The sequence below is a fragment of the Nyctereutes procyonoides genome, unplaced genomic scaffold (genome assembly GCF_905146905.1).
Source record: "Nyctereutes procyonoides isolate TBG_1078 unplaced genomic scaffold, NYPRO_anot_genome, whole genome shotgun sequence".
Taxonomy (NCBI): Eukaryota; Metazoa; Chordata; class Mammalia; order Carnivora; family Canidae; genus Nyctereutes; species Nyctereutes procyonoides.
Window position 1 is genome coordinate 68,490,863 of NW_026575051.1, and position 16,972 is coordinate 68,507,834.

A 16,972-nucleotide genomic window follows, 5' to 3' on the forward strand; every position below is an offset into this window, starting at 1 on the left:
CCACCCGACACCATTTATCTGTCTATACCTAACCTACACTTTCCTATCTGACTTGCTCTGTGAAGACAAGAATTTTTGTCTCTTGCGTTCTCTGCTTGATTCCCCGCACCTTGAGCAGGTGCCTGACACATAACAGGTGCCAAGTTAATACATGTTGAATGAATGAATGAATAATGAAAATGTTACGTGCTTATACTCTGATGAGTTATGACACCTCACTCTGGTTACCTTTGCATTTTCAACGATCCATTCGCCTGTGTATCCACTCTGATCTCTGCTAGCTTATCAGGATCAGCTTTTGTCTCCCCAAAGTGTCTATCTACATGATTCAAAACACAGAAGTTGCCTATATGTGTATGTTAACTGAGTTTTGGTGGAAATTAAGACTCGAATGTGAAAGAGAACCAGCAGGTATGTCATTGTGTCCCCTTCTAAATACCCCATCAAAAAATTTCCCCCAAAAACTCATGTTCTGGTCTTGGAACAAAATGAGACTATTCATTATGTGTTGAGTGTGGTCCTGCTCTTGTAGTCTGTCTTCAGATTGAGAAAGTGAAGCTAATCAAATGAGAAATTTAATTAGAAACAACTTTTCTGACGTCCGAATCTGGAGGCTTGGAGCGAGCACAGATTAAAAGGAGACTCAGAGTCATTTTTGTATAGGACTCAGCCTTAGTTAAAGACACCCCCCCCCCTTAACCTTTAGGCAACACAGGCTAGATGTCTTGGTTGAAGAGTTTCCTGCAAGAGTCCAGAATTCTCTTCATTTCAGAAATCCTCAACGGTGCTATTGGGGAAATTCCCGGCTTTCGCTTCCCCACCGGTGAATGGGTCCAATGCCGAGAAAAGAAAGACCTTAAGTAGTGAAGGACCTGGGGTCTGGAAGAGATGTGCTCCATCTGCCGAGGCATTTTCTGCACACGGCTGGGCATTTTTTTGTTTTTTCCTAATTTTTTTTTAAACACTCGCCCAGCAAACTGCACAGTAAGTCATTCGTGCCAATAAAATGACAGTCTTCTTCAAGGCCGCAGATTACGAATATGAATTATCTGCTGGAAATTGGCTCTCTCTCTCTCTACATATATATAAATTGGATTTTCCAAAATTTCCCACTTGCCTAGGAAGCAAAATACAAAGCTGGATGAGGAAACGTGACTCAGCCCCCTCCATTTAGTATTTACTGCCAAATAACGGATTTCTCGGGAGAAAAGTCATATTTCCCAAACCACCACCAAAGTGAAAGGAATCTGATCCTCAGTGTTGGCCCCAGACTCTCCCTGAGGCTCTGGTGGAGTGCGGGGCAGTGACGAGAGGTGGTGTGAGCCCCAGAATGCTTTGCCTCCTCTTGTGGGACAACATTTTTTGACAGCTATGGACCATTCTCATTTCCACGGGACAGAGTCTGTTATGGTCAAAAGAATGTGACCCAAGCCTTGTAAAAGCAACAGCATGATGCTCTCTCCTTGAAAGCATGTTTTAATGGAAGTGAGTGGGCCGTGTTACAAATAATCACACTCGCATGATATTTTAGAAGCAACACGGACTTCTCTGAATGACAGCCCGGTTAAGTAGCAACACAATAGTCTGGGCTCCGGGAAGCCCAGTGTGAGCAAGGACTCCGAGCTACGCATTTCTACGACTGTCTTTGGGTGTAGGTTTTCATACCTGTGGAATCAGATGTCACTACTCAGTAGACACAAGTGTCAGAAGGATTGGCGCTTCCTAAATGCTCATGTTGGTTTCCTCCGCCCAGCCACCACTACTCTCCAGCACTTTCTGCTGGACTTTGAAGAATGTTGGTGTGATAATCGCAGGGAAGAACCTCTGCCTCTGGAAACCATATGTTACTGCACACTCACGGAGCTTCAACTCGGGTTCCACACCCAGAAAGAATTGTGTAACTCAGGGGGACTCTTCCCACCTCTTCCTTGATCACACTTGGGGTGAGAGACACGCATACCTGAAGGAACGTGTGATGCTTTGTGGAAGTCAGTCTTGAGCTTGGTACAGTGTGGCCTTAGGAACCATTCCGTCTCTCTCAGCAGTGGACAGCCTGCGGGTATGAGGGGAGAGGGGGACAGAGAATAGGTAGGAGAGAGGGAGACTATGTGACTTCAGTTTTGAGGGCGGCCCACTTTGGATCATGTTTACGGAGAGGCTTTGCTCCTGGGACCCCGCAGAACAGCGTGGAGGGGTTGTCCAAGGAATGAAGACGTTCCTAGGGCTGCCCTCTGGTCTCCCCTCCAAACCACCGTGTGTGTGTGTGTGTGTGTGTGTGTGTGTGTGTGTGTGTGTTCAAGGGAAGGAATCTGGGCTTATTCATGAGCGGCGCTATCTTTCCACAGGATATTCATTGTTTTGAAAATAGGAGAAAACCTCAGCCGCTCTGAAGCATATAATTATGCTTTCTTATTACCCAACAAGAATGTTCTCCGGAGTGTTGTTGTGATGATATACTTGCAAGTACTTGGCAGAGAGAAGGGGAGCCGAGGAGGAGGGTGGGAGGCCAGGGAGCCGAGCGGCTTGCCTTCCATTCGGCTTGTTCCGTCTTTCCTGTCTAACAGCTCTCACGGCTCTGTAGGCTTTTCCTCAAGTCAGCTAGGTGGATTTTTGGTGTGGGTTCCCAGGCTCCATTTGGTTATCAGTGTAATGAGTGATTTCAGAGTATTAGGGCAGATTCCACGATCACTGAATCATGTACAGATTCAAGGCCAGAAGATGACATCAGAAACATATGTGTTCGTCTGGAGGCAACACTTGGCCTGAGAAACAGAGCAAGATCTCCAGTGGGAGAATTAGACTTTCACTGGCCTAAAGAGGACCCCAGGAGGTGAGTTGCTTTATCTTTTGCCCCCAGGCAAGGAGTCACTTAAAAAAAATCCCCCTTAAATGGTTGACGTGCTGTTCTCGAATATTTCTGGGAGAGCTCTTTTAAAAAGCTAGGGCTTAAGTGCTTTACAAACAAGGCAAGGCTTCGCGTGTGAGGAATAAACTCTGTGTGCTATAACTCATAATTACCATGATTTTATAAACCTGGAATTTCCTAACCAAGCTCTTTATTTTCATTCAGAGCAGCATCCTGGGATATTTCTTCATTCATCATTATCTTGCCCACCTCATTGCCCATCCCTGTTTTTAAAAAAGGCATATTCCCAGAGTTGTGTTTTAGATAGGCGCATCACTACATGGGGTGTGGCGATTCCTCCAAATGCTTTTTATCAAGCCATGGGACAAATTTTTAAATCATTTTATCAGTTGACATCATATCTGAGCTTTATGCAAGCCCTGTGGTTTCCATAGTAACAAAATCACTTCACAGTATAAGAAACACGTGGAAGATTATAGGGGGACAAAAAAGAGGGAATCGAACGGAACAAAAGGCAGGAGCTAAATTCAGAATTTCTTGGGATACTGGTTTTATTGTTGTTTTATTTATTTCAAAAGACTAGTACAAATCCTCTTGATGCTACTACGTGCAAATGGTGTCCATGTTCTTGTCATCTTCCAGGGTGACAAGGTCATCTTACTCCAGGCTACGGTCTTACCGATGCCTACATTCCCCGTTGTGTGTGCTCCTGTGTATCTATGTATGTCTACGTGCGCACACACACGCGCACAACCCACGGAAGATCTGTGGTCTCTTCTCAAGAAACTGACTTCACCATTTTAGATTAGGGACCAGTAATAAGATATCTTTCCAAAGGACCTGCCTCATTTTCTCCCTGGGCACGCAGAAGCACCAAGACACTCCAAACTCTCTTGTGTTTGGATGAATAGTTGTGGTGACTTGACAGCACCGTTCGTTCACTCGCTCATTCGTTAGAGACGTATTTACTGAGCATCTCTTATGACAGACAGAGCCCTTGAACCAGACACGGAGCTACACGTTGGATACCTGTAAGTGCAATGTGGGTATGAGAGGTTGGGTGGGAACCTCCCTGGTCTCTCACCTGGTCTCCTCTGTGGCCAGTAGGTCACATTCCCCACGCACCCAGGTCTACCGGCAGCTCAGGTGGCAGCTTAGGCTCCACCTAATTGTTAGAGGAGTGGACTTGTGGGTCTTTCACTTATTAACTTCTCTGGATGAGGAGACTTGTGTTCTTGATCCTGTTTTTCCTACCATTCTGATGGGACGAATCCCATGGAATCCCAGCACTTTGGCCTCTGAGTGACGAGAACTAGGACAAGATCAGCTGGGAATTTTAAGGCAACATCTATGTTTGGGACGCATCATTAAGCAAATACTAGCTGTCCGAGGCAATGAATTTCTCCTCTTGGTTATGTCAGAAACTAGAACCAAAGGGAAGGCCTTTGCCCCAACTCTCCTCAGTGATAGGCATCAGGACCATTAATTCCAGAGCCCGAAGAAATGTCTTCCTTCTGGAAATATCTCCTTGGAGACTGACAGTCAGAGTAAATACTGACGCCCTCTTTCTGTGCCCGCCAAGCACCTGTTTGGACTGTTCTGGAGGCCTTTCTGAGGGAGGGCTCCCCTTGGGAGGGCGGGCTCATAGGCTTAGCTGGGAGGCCGCAGGCTGCAAGGTGGGCGTGCCCAAGAACACCTCACCGGCATTCGGGCCGTCTCTGGGAAGAAGCACTGGTAATTAGAAAGTTTGCCATCTTTCTCTTGGAGAAGGATTTCTGTCCCCTGGCAACAGAATAGCCCTAACAAGTGTGATCTGTCAGAGTGCGTGCCTGGAAGGGCATACGATGGTTAGGGACTTAACCCTGCTTTCAGGGTGAGCCTCGGCCCTCCCACCGGGGCACACCTCTTCTCCTGTGCATGCAAGCCTACCCCTTTGCCTCCTTCCGGACTTGGTTCTGGTGATTATTCACTCCTTCTGTCTTATATCTTCAATTGCTTTCTGTTCTTTGGCTTCTCCCTTTGATACATAAATAGATGCAAAACTCCCCAAACCTTTCAAGACAAAACACTCAAGCAAATGAAACCTCGTGGTCAGCCTTCTCTTTTTTTCAGCCTCTTACAGTCGAGCTCTTGTCCCACCTCTGCTGAAATTCTTGCTGGGGTTGCAGTCACCTCCCACCTGCCAGGTGCAGAGTCCTGTTTCTGTCCTCCCACTTGGTCCTCTGCAGCCCTGGAAGCTCTCAAACACCCACTCGTTTTTGATAAGCACTCCTCCGGCTCCTGTACCATTACTCCCTCTTGAATTTCCCCTGCGTCTCTATCTTCCACCGATTCTGTGCAGTATCTTCACCATTTCTCCTTCTCTGTCCAAGGTCAGAAATCAGCGTTTCCAGATAAGATCCTACCCTTGGTACTCATCTCTCTCAGCATATTTTCCATATGAAATGTTCTCCCACATAAAATTGCCATTCTTGTAGGTAAAATGTGATCAAATGTTAGTGATTTCATATGGTTCAACCCATAACAATTTCCATATCCCCATTCCTAGCCCCGATCTTTCTCCTAAGCTTAGACAAACATTTCCAAAGACCACCTGGACACTTCCAACTGGATTGTCCTAAGTCACGTCAAAATGAATACATCTCAATGGAACCCTTTCTCTGCCTCAAGTATTCTTTTTTTTTTTTTTTTGCCTCAAGTATTCTTAATCCTTTTTTTTTTTTTAAATAGGATCTACACCCAGCTGGATCCCAGTGCAGGCCTTGAACTCACAACCTTGAGATCAAGATCTGAGCTGACATCAAGGGTTGGATACTCAACGAGCCACCCAGAAGCTCCGGAAATTTCAGTAATTCTTGAAATCTTTCTCTTTTTTGTATTTCCGCAGCCAGTCAGTCACAAAGCCAGCGAATCTCATCTCATAAAGGTCCCCACTTCATTATCTTAGATCAGAGCATTACCATCGTTCACCTTGGGGATTGCAATGGTTTCATCTGTGCAATTCCAGCTTCTCTTTACCCTGCATTCCACTTTGTCCTTTATCGTACCACCAAAAATATTTGTCTAAAAAACAAAGCTGACCGTGTAATCCAAAATGCATCACCGTCTAGTTCCTGTACTCAGCTCCCGTGATTCTGTGCCTCCAACCCTTCACCACAGTCATTCTGATGGAATGAGTTGTTTCCTGAAACACCAGACTCTTTCACAACCCTGTGCTGTCTTCTGTCTGCATTGTTCTTCTCGTTCTCTAAGAAATTCTGAATCAGCCTCCAAGAGTCTGCTTAAAAACCTTCTCTTATGTCAAGCCTCCTCCAACTCTTCCCGCCAAGGTGGTCCTGTGATTTCCATTCGCTTTCCCCATTTTTCTATACTAGCACTTTTCAGGTCATCTGGTAGTTTGGTTTATCCATTTAACATTGCTCGTATCTAATAGATTAAAAACTCAGGTCATGTTTCTCTCATTTCTGTATTCAGAGTATGTCCATTTCTTCTTTTGTTTAAGTGCTTTGAGGGAGGCTCCCGTGGGGTTTCAGAGGAAGTTGTAGAGGAGAGAGGGTACAAATAATTCAACCTTTCAGTTAGCGTTCCTTGACAAATTAGAAAGACTCCCTTTTGACACAGGGTCCCTGTCTAATCTTGATGATCAGAAGGGATGGGAGCCCAAAGTTGTTAGATCACTGATCCTCAGGATGCCAGCTCTCAGCACTGCCCACTGAAATCCCAGAGTGGAACAGGAAAGAGGAGGAAAGAGGAGACCATGCCCAAGTCAGCAACTCAGAGTCAGTGTAAAGAATTAGATCTCTGGCCATCTTCTCTCGGATGTGGTGGGCTGCTATTCACACGGTGGACCTGCCCACTGCCCGGCCCTTGCCCAGCACACTGACTGCCATTCCCTGCCCCCTGCTCGAGGCAGCACCAAATTATTTGTATTTCTCTACATATAATGTGCTCCTAACACCCTCTTTGCTTTTGCTCATGGTGTTGTCTTTGCTAGAACGCCGCTTCAGACCCCCCATCCATTTTGATGAATGAATCCCCAATCAAGATAAATTCAGCCATCACCTCTCAATCCTCACCCATCTCTGACCCATCCATCTTCTTTACCAGGGTGGGTTGGATGCTGTTCTGCAATGGCATCCTCTACACTAGTGCCGGAGTTTCACGGCATAATGTTGCCCGGCTGAGGAAGTAAGTTCCGATTTCCAACCCAAGTTCACTGCCTTGCATGTGCCTTTAGAGCTGGAATTATTTCCTAATTCACACAAAGGCAGACTCAGAGTGCCCTGTGCGTATCCCCATCCCTGGCATGATCGACCACAGCGTACTATGGGTATCTATCCATCTATTTCCTCCACTGGAGCCCCTGGAGGGCCTGCTCCTGGACTTAGCACAGCGTTTGGCATTGAGTAACTGTTGAGTGAAATGTTTGCTGGATTCTAACAGTTATTAAGGACTAGACACTGTTCTAGGAACTTTCGAGGCCTCAAGTCATTGACTTCTCACAATAATCGTGAGGACAGGGACCACTTTACCCATTTACACAAGAGCGAAAACTGAAGCACCAAGCAATGAAGAGAGGTGCTTCCGTCACATGGCTGGTGTGTGCGCTTCAGCCAGGGCTGGCTGCCTTTGGGCTCCGTGTAACCCATCCTCTTAGCCACTGTACCACACCACCTCTTAACTGAAAACTTGTCAGTCCTCTACTTCCTTGTGTTTCTCCTTCAGGAAAAATACAAAAACAAGGACGCCTGGGTGGCTCCGCAGTTGAGCATCTGCCTCTGGCTCAGGGTGTGACCCTGGGGTCCTGGGATCGATTCCCACATCTGGCTCCTTGCAGGGAGCCTGCCTCTCCCTCTGCTGTGTCTCTGCCTCTCTGTGTGTGTCTCATGAATAAATAAGTAAAATATTAAAACAAAACAAAACAAAACAAAAAAACCCCAAACAGTCCTTTGTGCCGTATCTGGGAAACCTACTCCCAATCTGGATACTTGCCTAGACATGTAGGTGTCTCCTTTACGCGGTGTAACGTCCTCTGCCCTGAAACCTAGTTTCTAGTGGAATGGGTTCCCAGCTTCCTTCTCTAGAACACGCCAGAAAGATTCCCTAAGAGAAGGTGAGCCAAGGGCCAGGCCTTCTAGGCCAAGGGGTGTGGGTCGGGGGGTGGTTTGCGGAGGAGGCAAGGCAGGTATTGTGGAAGCAAGAGAGGAAAGAAAGGGGTTGGTTGCAAGCCGAGTGACGGGGCACAAAGGACGGAGGCTAAAATCATTCACACGGTCACCAAGAACAATTAAATGTGAAAAGGGAGGTGCGGACTGAGAGTGCTCTGAGAACAGAGAGAAGCTTCTGGAAAGCTTGTGGTCCAACATTCCTGGGAGAAAACTTCCAGGTCAGGCCCAGATTCTTGACCGTGTCTCAGGTCCTAGATGCCGTCAGATGGGCGCCGGGCCATTCCTTCGTGTCCTCCGCCCTCCTGGGCCGACAGCCCTGACAGCCATGGATGAGGGGGAGGCCTCCGGGGAGCGAGGCCGCGGCCGGGGAGGCCAGGCCGGGGCCTGGGCAGCTGGAGCCGGGGACTGATCTCTTGCTCTCCCACGGACTCAGCCTTGGCCTGCAGGTCGCAGCCTCCGGTGCCCCGGTTCCCCCCACCTTGACGCAGCGATAAGGACCCTCGCTTCTCTGTCTGGGGTGTTAATTAAAGTGCGGGCACTGCGTGGCAATGCCGGGATGAAAGGGCTTGCCAGCCCGGGATCATCGTGACGCATGACTCATGTCACCTGCAGGGCAAACTCGCCATCTGTGCTGCGTGTGGGGAGCCACGTCGATCCCCAGCCACAGTCACGGGGGAAATGTGGATTTGCAAGTGGGACGTGTGTTCAGAGGCTGGCACTTCATCCGGCGGCGGTGGACAGGGAAGAGGGCTGATTCTCGACTGTCACCTCTTTCAAGTTTTCCCTAGAGACTGCTGCTTCCCCCGCACCCCTTGGAGGCTGCTGGCCGCTTCCCGGGCCGCCCCCCAGGCCTGTGGCCTACCCCCCCTGCCGCCGGCCCTGCACCGCCCTGGGGCCATGGGCCACGCAGCCAGCGCCGCCTGCTCCCCTGTCGCGCCTGGGCTGCCCCAGAGCCCCGAGCGCCTTCTGCTGAACTGCCCCGCCGATGTCGTGTGCAAGGCTCGTGTTCTGGACGTGAAAATCCAAGGGTCTTGGACAAACCAGAATCGCTTTCGACCACAGAGGAACATGCCGCAGATGTCACATTGCACGGTGACACGCACAATGGATAGGTGCGTCCCCTGTGGGCCTCGATGTAGGAAGAGGTTAAATCAGTAAGGAAAAAGGTCAAGACGGGGATGTCCCAAGAAGCTTTAGATGCACCTAAGTTCATCACGTTAGGCCACAATGAGGCCATCAGAGCAGGGAGTTCGTGTCTTCATTCAAGAGCTGCGTCGATTTATTGAGCACCTTCTGTGTGCCAAGCGCTGTCCTGGGCGCCGGGATATCCAGCGGAGCACAAACCACACAAATATCTGTATCCTACGTGGGTATCGATCTGGCGGAGAGGGGCCCACAATGGAGGGACGTGCTTACGGCATCCCCGCTTGAACGATTATTCCTGTTTCGGGCTGCCCTGTCTCTGCAGGATTAGGACCTTGATCCAATCCCAACCCCACTGCAGCCTTCCCTATAAATTAGCAAGAATGAAAATGTCTGAAATGAGGGGCGGTGGTTGTTCTTGCCTTTAACTTAGAAGCAGGGGTGATATTCAAACAATTTAACAACGAGTAGAGCACGGGTGCCGACCCACCCCGGTGGATACCGTGGTCCCTGCTGGGCCGGCATCCAGCCTTTACTTTCTGGGCCAAGATCCAGAGGACTCAGAGCAGGAGCCAGCGGAGATGGTGGGAGACTTCAGAGTGGGGATGTCTGGGGTTTTGTCTATTCACCAAGTTGTGTGGAAGGATCCCAGTACTCCAGCCCCAGGATGACTGTATCAGACTGCGCCAGGTAAGGATCAATCCTGCTCTTGAAAGAATCTAGAAAAAGGATATGCTCAGGTGAGGCCTCAGTCAATATCCAACAGCCAAAGGAGGAAACACTGTTAATTTTAAAAATTCGAATCTTGGTCGGGACTGACTCTCCACAACCTTATAAGATGACTGAAAACAAGGCGGCCTTGAACATACATCGTCATGAGTGGCAGCCGGGTGATGCAGAGCTGCCCCGGACACCCAGCCCCAGTGAAAATGAGCAGTTTTTACTGAAAAGAATGCAACAGCCCTGGGACATGCTCTGACGTGGTGATGGTTGCTTCTGGATCTACCCTTGCCTGGTCAGTGCTGGGTTTACAGTCAGAGCTGGCCGAGGAGGAAGCCACACCCTTGGCAGGTAGACTGGAAACACCGTTGGCAAGAAGCATCTGCCAAGCGATCCTAGTTGTGGTTGCTGGGGTGCCAGCATATTACTGGTCCTTCAGGTTCCTAGCTTGTCATCATGGCTGGCAACACCTCCTGGCTTTTATTGAAGGCCTAATTGGAGAGCGTCTGGTGCCCAAAGGGCTTTTCTCGTTGACAACCAGTGGTGGAGGAGGGATATTGAATTGAGGTGAGCCATTCCTTGTGCATTCTTTTCTACCTCACAGGTGGAGCCTGGAAAAAATATCTCCTCTGTGGAATGCACAATAACTCCAAGACGGCTAGAGTGAGTAGAGGCTGCCCGAGAGAGTTACCCACCCACCCAAAAAGGAACGTAGCCTAATCTCATCAAATTTGCTGAAAACTGTTTGTGTGGTGAAAGAAGGATGTCAGTTACTCATACCCCTTTCCAGGGCAGTGTCCCGTCGATGGCCCCTGTTGGGAACCCACTTCTGTACCAGACGGTGGCAAGAGGACACCGGGGAAGTTAATTCATGGACTTGCCACAATACTGTGACGTGGCACGCCCACAGAGAACTGGGCCAATCTGGTTTTGCCTCTTGTGAATGTGAACCAGGGACTTGTTGAGAGTCTGGGATGGGAATAAGTAGGTGCCACGGCTGACAGTCACTGGGTGGAGTCAGAGTAGGGGTGCTTGGGGCCTTCTCGGCTGTGCAGGTCAGATGGTGGGGGAGGCCGTGGGGGAAGAAAGCAGGCAGCATTGTGGTTAAGTGCTCCATTGCTTCATTGGGCCATTGTTAATGAGTACCTACCCTACATCAGGTGCTCTTGCGGGTGCTGGTGGACAAAGTAGGAAAAATCCCAGCCCTCATGGAGCTGGCATCCTGGTGGGGAGGCATGAAATCACCAAGAAAAATAAGAAATGTGTATTAGATAGTGATTAATGCTGGGAGGTTTAGCAATAACGCAGGAAAAAAAAAAGGAAGGGGAACAGAGGACACAAGATCAGTGAAATGTTAACATCTGATCAATGATGACTAGAAGGAGGTTCATTGTACCATTTTGGGTATGTTCAAAATTCTTTAAAGAATTTTAAGGGGCACCTGGGTGGCTCAGTGGTTGAGCATCTGTCTTCGGCTTGGGTCGTGATCCTGAGGGTTCTGGGATCAAGTCCCAAATCGGGCTCCCTGCATGGAGCCTGCTTCTCTCTCTGCCTGTGTCACTGCCTCTCTCTCTCTCTCTCTGTCTGTCATGAATAAATAAATCTTTTTAAAAAAGAATTTTAAAAAGATTTTAAAATTTTAAAAAGAATCCAGGGAAGTTGACTTGGAAGTGTTGGGGTGAGGTGGCCTTACAGTTTGAGACAGAGGGATGACTTCACTGGGAAGGCATCTGAGCAAAGACCTAACAGGAGTGATAAAAGCATCGCTGGGGATGAGCACTCCAGGCAGAGGGAACAGCAAGTGCAATACCCCTGAGACAGGGGTGTTCCTGCAGTGTTAAAGGAGCACAGGGTAGAGAGCATGGCCAGCATGGCCACACTGCTGGGACTGGGGGAGCGGGGGTGCACATCACATAGGATCTCTGGGTCATGTAAGAATCCAGTCTTTTACTAGGAGCGAGATGGGGAGCCACTGGAGAATTTGGGGCAGAGCAGTGACATGAGTAGACACAAGTTTTGGCAGATCTTGGAGCTTTTGGACTGAAGATCTCTGAATTTCTACCTCTGGGTTTAGACTGAGCATCCTCGAAGCCAGGACCACCCCGTAGTGTTTTCAAGACCTAGCTCAGCTATACTTTCTGTGCGTGGATGTCCTTGGAAGTCGAATGTCTTCTTCAATTCCTGTGTGTTCCTCTACTCGGTCTTGTTTATCTGACTTGGCTTCAGTGGGTCTCTATTTCTCAAACCGAAACAAATCTCAGGGACAGCCACTTTTTCTCATTGTACAGCTGCCACTCTTGGAGGGCAGGCAACCATGCTGCAAGAGCTGTTCCTCACACCCCAGCCTAGGAGGTGAGAGGCCAACAGCACAGCTGTGGAGGTGAGGGGACACCACCACCGCTCAGAAGATGAGGGGTCCGTACCATAGTTCGGGAAGTGAGAGAACACCACCACAGCCCAGGAGGTGAGGAGACAGCATCACAGCTCCCGAGGTGAGGGGGCAACACCACAGCCCAGGAGGTGAGGAGACAGTATCACAGCTCAGGAGGTGAGGAGACAACACCATAGCCCAGGAGGGTGAGAGGACAATACCATAAATTCTGTTCGAGGTGACACTCGCGTCACTGACTTCATAAGCCCTCGGGCAGTCTAAATTTCTGTGATATTTTTACTTGGAAACTTTAAAACAAAAAGTACATGTAAACCAAATATTGATACAATTGCTCATTTTTAAATCTCATGTTATCAGAAATAATAAAATCCAAAAGCATTCCCTATGCTCCTCAGGTGCTACCGAGAAGTTAAGAGGTAGAACCAACCAACTAAAGTTGACCGTTGAAGACAAGAGCTTTTAATGATGATTTCAGTTGCTTTGATGGTTCCATCGGGTGCCGTTCCTTAGGGTCTTATTTTACGTGGCATTTTTCATGCCCATAGTGTTGAAGAACTACAAAAAACAGCGCCTACTGCTGAGTCGGCCAGGTCTCCAAGGCCTCCTGGCCCTGAAGTCAACTTCTCACTCCACGCCAAACCTCCGAGGGCCAACCCTTCCAATGCTTTCACGTGAGCCTTGGCCACAAAGAACTCGAGCAAAGCCAGGACTCACACGTGGAAATGGGCTGAAGGTGGCCGTGTGACCTCCTCACACGAGAATGTCACAAAACCAGTTTGCTCAACAGCTCTCACGCTCTCACGAGTGAATGGACAAGTATGAGCTGGATGGCTTCTTCTAATAACGTTGTTGCCCGCGGAATCCTTTTGTACTCCAAATGGAGGAGCCAAGTGCCATGTTTGTTGCCCACTGTAAAAGTTTTACTAAGAAAGGAAAATTAAAAAAAAGAAAGATTTTTTTTTTTTTTGAATCCACTGGACTCTTTATACCTTGACATAGGAGGAAATGTCCCGGCGTTGAGGCTAATGAGCCTGTACGTCATGTTTACATATCTTGTTCTGTGTTTCCTATGATAGTCTGTAATCCTCCACTACCTATTAACTACCTCTCTTGCATGAAATTGCCCGATTTTATCAATTTTATGTTACAGAAAATGGTGGGGTAGGTGGAGAAGGTGGGTGAATCCTTTCCAGGATTATATGTTTGCAGTGACGGAGTCAGAATGCACGCCGCTCGGGGTTGGTGCACACAGCAGTGATTTTGAACCGGGCCCCACCTCAACCCGACTTGGCTAAGCCCTCTTACAGTTGTTATCCCAGGCAAACTAGTGTGGATTCGAACCCTGGTCAACATTATGTCCTTCTCTATAACATGATAGAAACATGGGGAAAAGAGGGCTCTTGCCTATCCTTGTAAGGTTTTATTTTATTTTATTTTATTTTTTTTTTTTGGGTGGGGGAGTGACTCAGCCTGAACACCTACATTTAGGTGTTCAAAATTGGGAGGCAAAGTTGCAGGACAGTCCCTGAAAGCGAGGACTCCTTTGTCACGAGGGTGTGAGTACTTCCAGTCCATGAGGTTATCTGGAAGGGTCCTAGGAGAAGGTTTTCTCTGGATTCTGAGCAAACTGAACTCCAGGGAGAATGACCTAGCTATTGAGAAGATTCTGGCTCGAATATGACTTGGACCCTACTTTTCTACCCATTTGAAATACTTAAATTAGAATAATCTCAATTTGGGGGCACCTGTGTAGCTCCATTGGTTAAGCATCTGACTCTTGATTTGGGCTCAGGTCATGATGTCAGGGTTGTGGGATCCAGCCCCGCGTCGGGCTCTGCTCACAGCTCGGAGTCGGCTTCTCTCCCTCTCCCTCCTCCATCCCCCACCTGTGTGTTTTCTCTCTCTCTCTCTTTCTCTCAAGTAAATAAATAAATCTTAAAAAAAAAAAAAGAGGAATCTCAGTTTATTTCTCTGAGCAGGGCAACAGTGGGAACTATCAGACTATGCGCGGCTGCCCAAACCTTCCCCAAGAAGCAAACTGGTTTTCCAAAGGATGATCAGCTAATAACACATTCTACAAATACCTGACACTTGGTTAATAGCCAAAGCCAAGTTAATGTGTCCTGGCTCTCCACCAGGGTCACCCGAGGCTTGAACCCGGGGTTCTTCACTGTGGTGTGGTTTTTGAGTTCAAAACAATGACAGAGGGGATCTCTGGGTGGCTCAGCGTTTTGGCGCCTGCCTTCGGCCCAGGGTGCAATACTGGAGTCCCGGGATCGCGTCCCACGTCGGGCTTCCGGCATGGAGCCTGCTTCTCCCTCTGCCTGTGACTCTGCCTCTCTCTCTCTCTCTCTCTATGTCTATCATGAATAAATAAATAAAATCTTAAAATAAAACAAAAAACAAAACAACGACAGAGACCATTTTCTTCTGACCCCCTGCCAGAGTATTATCGCTTTACTTCCTGTACTCGCTGCTGTAACAAATAGACCGGACATTTTTTTTCATGGTTAACATACTAGGGGTTTATTTCTCCATCGTCATCTCCTGCCTGGCAGGCTTTTCTCCACTTGATGACCCTGAGACGCAGGCTGCTTCTGCCCTGCCCGTATCTCGCCTGAGATCCGTGATCACCCAGTCCCATGGGAGAGGGAGTAGAGAGGCTGATGCGCATCTAGCCGTCTCTGCCTCATTTCCTTTAGTAATGAGAGTAATCGATGGGCCTTATTTTCTGTGGTCCTTTACACCGCGGTGCCACTTTAGAACAGGCCCAACATTTACGTTTCACCCCTTATACAAAACCTTCAATTGCCTGTGAACGTCGTGGAGCAAAAGGGCTAACGCTGCATCCCTAGTGTGTGTGTGTGTGTGTGTGTGTGTGTGTGAATTCAGACCTGTCAGGGCCTGTCCCGAAGGCTGAAAAGAATTCTGTTTGCATGAGGTCCGGAGGAGCTTCAAGGAGAGGCAGCGTGTGGCTGAGCATGAGACCAAGCTGGGCATGAGAGCAGGAATCCTTTACCTTGCAGACGGCGAGCTGGATGAGGAAGGAAACCCTACGAGAAAAGGCAATGGTCTGGAACCCCTAGGCCTACGGATTCTGCGCACGGTGCGTGGGGCCGGCTGTACAGGGACGTAGGTAAGGAAGGTGCCCTTGGTACTTCTGGGATTTACTGCTATAGAGAATCAAACCCGCTACACAGCTTACTGTGTACACGTGACTCTCCTACTCTAGTGTCTTCATCACATGCATAACTTAATTATTCCAGAAAATGCTTATCCGGGGAGACAGAAGTTGCAGACAATTTTATTGACCATTGCGAGAACTTCCTGATAGATGTATCAAGTCTTTATTTAAAAAAAAATTAACAAGATTTTATTTATTTATTTGAGAGAGGGAGGAGAGAGAGAGAGAGAGAACACTCATGTGAGCAGAAGGGAAGGGAAAGGGATAAGCAGACCCCCTGCTGAGCACGGAGCCCATTGCAGGCTCCATCCCACGACCCTGAGATCATGAGATTTTGACCTGAGCCAAAATTAAGAGTCTGACACTCAACTGACTGAGCCACCCAGGTGCCCCTCAAGTTGTTTATTTAATTTGAACTTTAAAAAGCATTCAATGACAGCTTATAACCTAAACCTTTGGCTTCCAAAATCCTTGCTTTGTTTTGTCCACCCATACTAGATGATGGTATCATGAGCCTTCCTCGGCCCCGAGCACGCCACACACCAAAACCCCATCTTAAGTCAGACTTTGAGATCTCAGGACCTCCTTAGCCGCCCGCGCTCTGAGAGGCTATGAGACTCCACGGACAAGTGCTCTCCTTCACCGCGGTAGCAACTGGCTCAGCTTTGTCCGATCAGTGCGTTGTTTGGGTGATGCTCTGCACAGCCAGCGCTCCATGGTGTCTTCTGTCTGGTCCAGGGGATTCGTGCCAGCTTCCAAAGGGGAGGGAAACCGTGAGGGCATGAGCATTGTACTTAGGGGAAAAGATCGTTCCCGTGGCAGGTCCAAGCCACTGAGCGGGCCCAACTGTCTCGGACTTCAGCTTACCATGTGAGACAAGGACCCACCTCTAGACTGTGACTGGGAGAAATACAACAGCAGCCAGAGTCGCTGTGAGATGGCAGGAAGCAGCGTCCTTGTAGGAAGATGCTGGGAGCAGACCATGGCAGCAGGATGGGGAAAATAAATGCTTCCCAAGACCATGCTCAAGACGCCCGAGGGGCCCCTGAACTGGCAGCAGTCGATTCCACGGGTGAGGCCCTTCGCCCAGATCCGGGCTACTTTTCCCGGCACTGTGCTCCCCAAGCCAGGGATGCATGGCTATGCAAAAAGATTGGCATTTGGGAGAACCCCCTCGTAAAAGTGGAGTCCCTCTGTGATCTGCTGCCAGAGACCAGAGCAGTTGCTAGAAAGAGGAAATACTGGAAGAGCCGAAGAATGCCTGTGAGCTGCCCAAAAAATGGAACAGAGAGAGAGAGAGAGAGAGAGAAGGCCCTTGGGCTCTGGGGTCTGGAGGAAGAAAAAGAGGAAAGGAAATGAAAAACATGTGATATCCATGGTAGGAAAGAGTCGGGACCACAGGAGAACAATCTACCGCAAGAGAAGAAGCTGCCTTCGTCCCCACGAACTGAGATATTACCAGCCCCGAGGACAATAGGACCGTGGACCAGCATCTAATT

At 48.7% G+C, this 16,972-nt stretch overlaps 1 long non-coding RNA gene across 1 annotated transcript; it reads left to right on the plus strand.

The window, feature by feature from the left end:
* The first annotated feature begins 1,599 nt into the window (after positions 1-1,599).
* On the plus strand, positions 1,600-7,851 carry LOC129513086 (uncharacterized). Its single transcript, XR_008665139.1, has 3 exons — positions 1,600-2,830; positions 3,509-3,897; positions 5,597-7,851. It is a non-coding gene; the product is annotated as an uncharacterized LOC129513086 (long non-coding RNA).
* Positions 7,852-16,972: the final 9,121 nt, after the last annotated feature.